Source organism: Canis aureus, chromosome X (assembly GCF_053574225.1).
Source record: "Canis aureus isolate CA01 chromosome X, VMU_Caureus_v.1.0, whole genome shotgun sequence".
Taxonomy (NCBI): Eukaryota; Metazoa; Chordata; class Mammalia; order Carnivora; family Canidae; genus Canis; species Canis aureus.
The window spans coordinates 11215166-11223766 of record NC_135649.1 but is presented as its reverse complement, the minus strand read 5'-3'; the positions used below and the strand labels follow the sequence as shown (position 1 = coordinate 11223766).

The 8601-nt window shown below is 37.5% G+C and overlaps 1 non-coding gene across 1 annotated transcript; it reads left to right on the top strand.

Moving 5' to 3' along the window:
• Positions 1-871: 871 nt before the first annotated feature.
• On the top strand, positions 872-975 carry LOC144309274 (U6 spliceosomal RNA). Its single transcript, XR_013375330.1, has one exon. It is a non-coding gene; the product is annotated as a U6 spliceosomal RNA (small nuclear RNA).
• The last annotated feature ends 7626 nt before the right edge of the window (positions 976-8601 follow it).

The window sequence follows — 8601 nt, the reverse complement described above, 5'->3', positions numbered from 1 at the left end:
ATGAGATAGCTGGGGCAAAACATAGTGTGTTGTGGGAGAAGAGGCAGGAGTAAAGCAAGAATATGTCAAATTGGATATTCGATTTTATGTCTGATTTTCTCAGGAAATATTTATTCCCTTGCAATGTGTGGAGATGTTAGAGTTATATTTAAATCGGACTTGTTATGGCCCTGTTGAAAATGTTACACTAACCCCACACCCCACTGACTTGGTTATAAATTCTAGATCTTTGTATGATACTTTAAGCACTGTATGATTTGCCCCTGACTGCCCCACTTCCTTCAACTGTTTCTATGCTTTTTGCTTCAATAATTTTTAGCTTCTTTTTTTTTTTAAAGATTTTATTTGTTTATTCATGAGAGACATACAGAGAAAGAGAGGCAGAGACATAGGCAGAGGGAGAAGCAGGTTCCATGCAGGGAGCCCAACGTGGGACTCGATCCTGGATCTCCAGGATCAGGCCCTGGGCTGAAGGTGGCGCCAAACTGCTGAGCCACCCGGGCTGCCCAATTTTTAGCTTCTTAAAGTTTCATCAATATACCACATTGTTCTATACTCTCTGCCTTGACACATGTTGTTGTTTCTTTTGCTCAAACCATTCCTATTCATCCTTCACATTTTCAATTCAGAGGCCATCTCCTCTGAGAAACTGCCTCCAAACACCCTAACACTAGACATACTTAAACATTTACTCCTTAGTTTCTTCTATATTTTCTAGACATTTCTACTCTGACCTTAATCATTAATTATTTGTTTATGTACCTGTATCTCTATTACATGATCAGTTCCCTGAAGCTATGCTTTTTTTTCTGCTTTATTTTTCCATATCCATAAATATTTTGAAACCTTAATTAAAATTTCATTGCTGCCAGTGCTCTCTTCAGCGGCACATATACTAAAATTGGAGTGATATAGAGATTACATTGGCCCCTGTACAAGGATGACACACAAATTCATGAAGCATTCCATTTTTTTGTATTTAAGTGATGAATCACTAAATTCTGCTCCAGAAGCCAATATTGCACTGTATGTTAACTAACTTAAATTTGAATTAAAAAGAATTTCACTGCTGCATAATATTTCATATTTTATGACTATTCTCCAGTTTCTGGAATTTTAGGATTATCCCTATTTTCTCTTTTATACATAATGCCACAAAACACATCTTTACATATAAATATTTGACTGCTTCAGCATATATTTCTTTTGGGAATATTTATAGAATTTGGTTTAATGCATCAATAAATACGGGCTATAAGACCTTTTGATTCAGATTGTCAAAGAGCTCTAAAGAAAATCTATAAATTTGGAACTCTCATCAGCCGTTATTAGGTCAATGATATTCACAGATCCTCTTTTCTTCTCTATTGACACATTTATCCTTGGTAAAATTATGTAATGCCATACATCTAAATATAGTTTGTTTACAAAGGTATATGTTATATATACATATATAACTCATGAATTTAAATTTATAAGTTTACTCATAAAAATGTATTTCTGGCAGGCCCTATGTTTCCTATAGAAACTCCTGACTCATATATTCAACTGCCTATTTGACATCTTCACAGAATTCATCAAAAATAACTGAAATTTAATTAAAAGTCAAAAAGAACAAAATTTTGTTTGCAACTGATTACATATTATATTTAAATTTATACTGCATGTTACAATTCTAGAGAGCTATATGATAAGATACCTAGGAATAAACCTAACCGAAGTGGTGTGAGACCTATACTCTGAAAACTATAAAATGCTGATGAAAGAAAGTAAAGATCACACAAAGAAATAGAAAGACATTTCATGCTCATGGATTAGAAGAATAATATTGTTAACACATCTATACTACCCAAAGCAATCTACACATTTAATGTAATCTCTATCAGAATACCACCATCATTTGTCACAGAACTAAAACAAACAATCCTAAAATTTGTATGGAATCACAAAAGACCTCAAATAGCCAAAGAAAATCTTGAAAAAGAAAAGTGAGGCTAGACACATCACAATTCTGGACTTTAAGTTATATTACAAAGCTGTAGTAATCAAAACAGCATGGTACTGGCACAAAAACAGACTCATAGATCAATGGAACAAAATAGAAAAGCCAGAAATAAACCCACAATTATTATTATTATTATTATTTTTAAAGATTTTATTTATTTTTCATGACAGACACAGAGAAAGAGAGGCAGACACACAAGGCAGAGGGGGAAGCAGACTCCATGAAGGGAGCCCGACGTGGGACTCGATCCGGGGTCTCCAGGATCACGCCCTGGGCTGAAGGTGGCGCTAAACCGCTGAGCCACCCGGGCTGCCCTAAACCCACAATTATACGATCAATTAATCAACAAAGCAAAAAAGAATTCCCAATGGGAAAAAGTCTCTTCAAGAAACGGATTCGGAAAACCAGACAGCAACATGCGGAAGAATGACACTGGACCACTTTCTTACACCTTTCACAAAAATAAATTTAAAATGGATTAAAGATCTAAATGTGAGATCTGGGGGTACCTGGGTGGCTCACTTGGTTGGGTGTCTGCCTTCAGCTCAGGTCATAATCTCAAGGTCCTGGGGTTGAGCCCTGAGTCAGGCTCCATGTTGAGTGGGGAGTATGCTTCTGCCACTCTCCCTGCTTGTTCTCTGTTTATTATAAATAAATAAAATCTTTTTTTTTAAAAAGTGAGATTTGAAACCATAAAAATACTAGAAGAGAAGACAGGTAGTAACTTCTTTGACATTAGCGGTAGCAACTTTTTTCTAGATATGTCTCCTGAGGCAAGGGAAACAAAAGCAAAAATAAACTATTGGAACTACATCAAGATAAAAAGCTTCTGCACAGTGAAGGAAACAATCAACAAAACTAAAAGGCAACCTTCAAAATGGGAGAAGATATCTCCAAATGACATATCTGATAAAGGGTTACTATCCAAAATATGTAGAAACTTACAAAATTCAAGCCCCCAAAACCAAATAACCCAATTAAAAATTGGGCAGAAGACATGAACAGACGTTTCTTCAAAGAAGATAGCCCAACGGCCAATAAGCCACTTTAAAAGATGCTCATCATTACTTATTAGGGAAGTGCAAATCAAACCTACAATGGGGTTTCATCTCACACCTGCCAGAGGAGCTAAAACCAACAACACAAGAAACAACAGGTGTTGGCAAGGATGTGGAGAAAGAGCTTGGGTAGAGCATACAACTTTTGATCTCGGGGTTGTGAGTTCAAGCCCCACATTGGGTGTGGAGCCTATTTAATTTTTTTTTTTTTTTTTAAGGAACAATTGTGTACTCTTAGTGGGAATGCAAACTGATGTAGCCACTTTGGAAGACAATATGGAAGTTTCTCAAAAAGTTAGAAAAAGAACTACCTTGCCATCCAGCAATTGCATTAGTGGGTATTTACCCAAAGAATTTGAAAGCACTAAATTGAAAAGATACATGCACCCCTATGTTTACCGCAGCATTATTTATAACAATAACCAAGGCATGGAAACAGCCCAAGTGTCCATTGATCAATGAATGGATAAAGAAGATATGGTGTACACACACACACACACACACACACACACGCACACACACACACGCCCAGGAATATTATTCAGCCATAAAAAAAAAGAATGAGATCTTGCCAATTGCAATGACATGGATGGAAATATAGAGTGTTATGTTAAGTGAAAGACAAATACCATATGATTTTATTCACATGTGGAATTTAAGAAACAAAAGAAGCAAAGGCAAAAGATGAAAGAGAGTCAAAGCAAGAAACAGACTTCTAATTATAGAGAACAACCTGATGGTTACCAGAAGGGAGGGGGGACATGGGTTAAATAGGTGATGGGGATTAAGGAGTGCACCTGTGAGGAGCAGCAAGCATTATATGGAAGTGTTGAACCACTAAATTGTACACCTGAAACTAATATCACACTGTATGGGAACTACCCGGAATTTAAATAAAAACTTTAAAAAATAAAAATAAAATTCTAGAGAGCTGATCAATTGTCACTAATATGCCTTTTATTTTTTATTTTATTTTTAAAGATTTTAAGTAATCTCTACACCCAATATGGGGCTTGAACTTACAACCCTGAGATCAAGAGACACATGTTCCATTGACCAAGCCAGTCAGGCACCCCCGTTATTTTAGTTGTAAATGATTTGATTTTCCTTTTTTTTTTTTTAGATTTTATTTATTTATTCATGAGAGACACACAGAGAGAGGCAGAGACATATAGGCAGAGGGAGAAGCAGGCTCCCTGGGGGTGCCTGATGCAGGACTCAATCCCAGGACCCTGGGATCATGATCTGAGCCAAAGGCAGACAGACGCTTAAGCACTGAGCTACTCAAGGGTCCCATGGTTTGATCTACATTAAATTATTTGATCTACCTGATTTTGTTATAAAGTACATGGATTATCTATATTTTTGTTTTCAAATAGTTCATTTAGTTATTGAATAGGCCTTAATTCTGTATGATTTTTAATACATTTCTCATAAACTTAATATATGCACACATATGTACGTGTGTGTGTGAGTGTGTGTGTAGCAGTAGTGAGGTGGTGGTGGTGGTTATAGTAGCAGTTGTAGTAGTGGTAATAGCAATGTGCATAAACTCTGAAGTTGGTAAACTGGATTGGATTACTAGGCCAACCATTTAACAGTCATGCAACTGTGGACACGATCCCTATATTTTTTGTGCGTCAGTTCCCAGCATATAAAATGGGAATAATAGTCCTGGATTGTAATGTTATATGTGGATTTAAAAGGGAGATAACGTGTGTAGCAGAAGCTACTATCTTTCCAACAAAACCCACTCTCCCCGTCCTTAAGCCCACAGTTAAGTTACTTTTCCCTTGCTGCTCGGCCAGGTAGGCATGGCCATGAGTCTAAGTCGTCTCCAGAGTAACAGGTGTGGATGTGATACAAGAAATTTCCACATGTGGCCCACCAAACCTCCTCCATGCTCTTCCTGCCTCTGGCTAATGTGTGTTGGTGGTAATCAGGGAACCTTAGAAGCCGCTTACATCATATTTTGAAAAACGCAGAACCTCTGTCAGCCTGGGCCACTAGATGACTTATATAGACTAGAGGAACCAGTAAACTGGAATCTCTACTTAAGATGATTATATAAACAAGATACAAATGATTCTTTGAGCTATTATAAGCTTGGGTCCATTTGCTACTACACCCTAACCAACTGTATATCACAGATAAATTGATGAATAGAGTAACTAATTAGCACATCATAAGAGCCTAACCGGTATAGATATATACCCAGATAAGGAATAGACAAATGCAGATAAATTTGAGATATCAAATATTAGTTGCTTGTATGTTCTGTTTGATGGTGCTGTCAATTTTTTTTAAAAAAGATTTTATTTATTCATGAGAGACACAGAAAGAGAGGCAGAGACATAGGCAGAGGGAGAAGCAGGCTCCCTGCAGGGAGCCCGATGTGGGACGCGATCCCGGGACCCTGGGATCACAACCTGAGCCAAAGGCAGATGCTCAACCACTGAGCCACCCAGGTACCCCAATGACCCTGCCAATTCTTATACCAATGTCACAACATTTTTTTTTTTTTTACAACAGTTTGAATACTGTAAACTATACTGGGTTCCTTAATATCTCGTAAACTAAGTACCACCTTATTATTTTTCTTTTCTATAAATATCTTGGGGTTTTTTTCCAATAGATTTTAGAATCATTTTGTCAAACTAAAAAAAAAAATGCAAGAGATTTTCAACTGGATTGTTATTTACCAATGAAGTAAATGCAGGATAATTAATACATCCACTTTATTCATTTTCCCAGCATAATAAGCTGTTCATATCCACTTATAATCTTCTTTTAGAGAAATAAATGTGTACTTTTATTAAGTTCATTTATAATATTTTTGTAATAACTCTGATTAAGATTTTCTTATACTAGGGACGCCTGGGTGGCTCAGCGGTTTAGTGCTTGCCTTCGGCCCAGGGTGTGATCCTGGAGACCCGGGATCAAGTCCCACATCCGGCTCCCTGCATGGAGCCTGCTTCTCCCTCTGCCTGTGTCTCTGCCTCTCTCTCTCTCTCTCTCTCTCTCTCTCATGAATAAATAGGTTTAAAAAATCTTAAAAAAAGATTTTCTTATACTATGTGTTCTAAAAGATTATTAGTCACATAGAATTAACAATCTCTCATATTATAACATTATATAATCACATGTGTTGAAGCTGCTAGCTGTCCATTAAAATCCACCTTCCCCCTTTTTAAGCCCACAATTAGATTATGTTTCCCCAGTTAAGCATGACCATAGAACTAAACTGCATCCAAAAGAATAGATGGGGGACGCCAGGGCGGCTCAGCGGTTTAGTGTCGCCTTGGGCCCAGGGTGTGATCCTGGGGTCCCGGGATCGAGTCCCGCATTGGGCTCCCTGCATGGAGCCTTCTTCTCCCTCTGCTTGTGTCTCTGCCTCTCTCTCTCTCTCTCTGTGTCTCTCATGAATAATTAAATAAAATCTTAAAAAAAAAACAACAAAAACCCCCCCAAAGCCCCACAAAGGAATAGGTGTATGTATGTATATGTGTTTACGTGCGTGCTTATATTTATAGATATATAATCCATGTCTCTGTATTATCTCTAACATATACATATATCCAAAACAGATATAGATATGTAGATATATTCACTTGATATATCTGTGTGTGTTTGGGTGTGTGACACAACCACTTTACTGAGCTTTTATCATATCTATTAATTTTTATAGTATTGTAATTTTAATCGGTTATCTCAGCTTCCCTAGTTATATGAGCTCTCATAATCCATCTCTTCTTTTTCTATTCTTCCATGTTCCATCTCTCTGCAATGACTAAAATCTGTGGAATAGCAGTGAATATTAGAACTGATAGAAGATACTGTTGTAATGATCCTGATGTTATTGTAACCACCTTTATGGTTTCGGTATGATGCTGGCTTTGTAAGACTCACATATTTTCAGCCTTATTAGTAATAAATTCGTATTTTCTAGGTTTCTATTTAGGATTCTACATTATTTTTTATTTATTTATTTTTTAAATATTTTATTTATTCATTCATGTGAGAGAGACAGAGAGAGAGAGACAGAGACACAGGCAGAGGGAGAAGCAGGGAGCCCCACGTGGGACTTGATCCCGGGATCTCTAGGATCACACCCTGGGCTGAAGGCAGGCGCTAAACCACTGAGCTACCCAGGGATCCCAGGATTTTACTTTAAACGTGGTCTCTAGTAGGCGTGCCTGGGTGGTTCAGTGGAGCGGACTCTTGGTTTCGGCTCAGGTCATGATCTCAGGGTCCTGAGATCGAGCCCCATGCTGGGCTTTGTGCGCATGGTAGAGTCTGCTTACACCTCTCCCTCGGCTCCTCCCTCTGCACATGCGTGCTTGCTCTCTCTCTCTCTGATGAATAAATAAAATCTTTAAAAGTGGCCTTTAGGCTTTTGTGCTTATTTTAAAATTATCTACTCTCAAGCTTGTATTATAATTTGAAAACAAATTGAGAAATTTTATGTACTTTTCTACAATTTCAAATATTTTAGAGAGCATAACACAAATAATCACCCATAAAACTGTCTATCCCAGAGCTTTTTGGTTTCAGGGTATTGTTTTTTTTTTTTATGTCTTTAAACTTTCTTCCATAGTTATTGATGTATTAGTATTTTCTACATTTTGAGAATTTTTAGTCACTTATATATTCTGGCAAAATTATCCACTTCAGTTAGATTTTATAATTTGTAAGCATATAAATGAACACAGCGTTCTGTTCCCCCTATCTTCATTTCTGTGGTTATGTCATAAAAACTAATTTCTACACATTTTGTCTTCTTTCTTCATCATTATACCTGGCAGCAATTTTTCTTACTTTATATTTACTCTACCTCAAATTGTCCTGATTATTCACCCACTAAAATTTTAATTCTGTTCCTTTATGTTTAATTTATTTAAGATTTTTGAGGAAACAATTTGGGGAAGACTAGTTTCTTTTCTCTACCTCTTTAGTTTTTAAACAATTGGAAAACATTACAAGAATAATATAGACGGTTGGGACACCTGGATGGTTCAGTGGTTGAACATCTACCTCTGGCTCAGGGTGTGATCCCGGAGTCCCAGGATCGAGTCCCACATCGGGCTCCCTGCATGGAGCCTGCTTCTCCCTCTGCCTGTGTCTCTGCCTCTCTCTCTGTGTCTCTCATGAATAAATAAAATATTTTTTAAAAATAATAATATAGGTGGAGTCACAATATAGCAACTCAAATGCAGTTAAAGATGTATTGCAGAATGTATGAGTCTCCTATCCTCCCCTGATATGAACTTACATAGCCATTCATATGCATGCACAAAAGCTAGATAGTGGCTGCCAGGTGTGGACCATCCCTACAGCAGGCTTGCATTGCCACGTGGTAGATAGGAAGCAAAGTAGATACTCTTTAAGGGCATCTGTATTTAAGGTAAGAGAGAAGGAGGGACAGACATGCCCACGATGCTTGACGTTCCCCCTGTGACTCCATTACTGATTAACATAGTCCCACTGGGTATTGGGACCAGACCTCCCCGTCTTCACCAATCAGACACATGCCTTTGC